Raw genomic sequence first — 690 nt, forward strand, 5'->3', positions numbered from 1 at the left:
GGCAATCCACTCACCTCATCCTCCCAAAGGCGCGGGATTACAGGCTGAGCCACGGAGCCCAGCTTTTGTGACTTATTGAAGAGACAAGGTCTCACCAAGTTGCCTAGGCTGGTCTTGAACTCTGGGCTCAAGCAATCCTCTTGCCTCAGCCTCCCAAAGTGCTGGGATTACAGGCTGAGCCTCTGTGCCCTGCTTGGACCTAGCCTCTTTAAGTCTCAGTTTCCTTATCTAGACGATGGAGATAATAATAGTACCTACTTCAAAGAGTTGTTGTGAGGTTTAATGAGTTAATGAATAGAAATTGCTCAGAACAGTGCTTGGCACAGAATTCTTTTTCTTTTCTTTTTCTTTTTTTGGAAAGTGAGAAAGCAGGATTTATTGAGAGGACAAGAAAGCTCCCACAGTAGGAGGGGACCCAAGGAGGTTACTCCTGCACAGAGTTTTTTTTTTTTTTTTTGAATGGGAGTCTCACTCTGTCACCTAGGCTGGAGGGCAATGGCCCGCTCCCAGCCACCGCAGCCTCAGCCTGCTGGGTTCAGGCAATCCTCCGGCTAATTTTTTGATTTATTGTAGAGATGTGGTATCACGAAGTTGCCCAGAGTGGTCCGGAACCCTCAGGCGCAGGCAATCCTCTCACCTCGGCTTCCCAAAGTGCTGGGATTATAGGCATGAGCCGCCAGGCCTGGCCTT

This window comes from Carlito syrichta, unplaced genomic scaffold, assembly GCF_000164805.1.
Source record: "Carlito syrichta isolate Samal-C Ts95f unplaced genomic scaffold, Tarsius_syrichta-2.0.1 Scaffold302336, whole genome shotgun sequence".
Taxonomy (NCBI): Eukaryota; Metazoa; Chordata; class Mammalia; order Primates; family Tarsiidae; genus Carlito; species Carlito syrichta.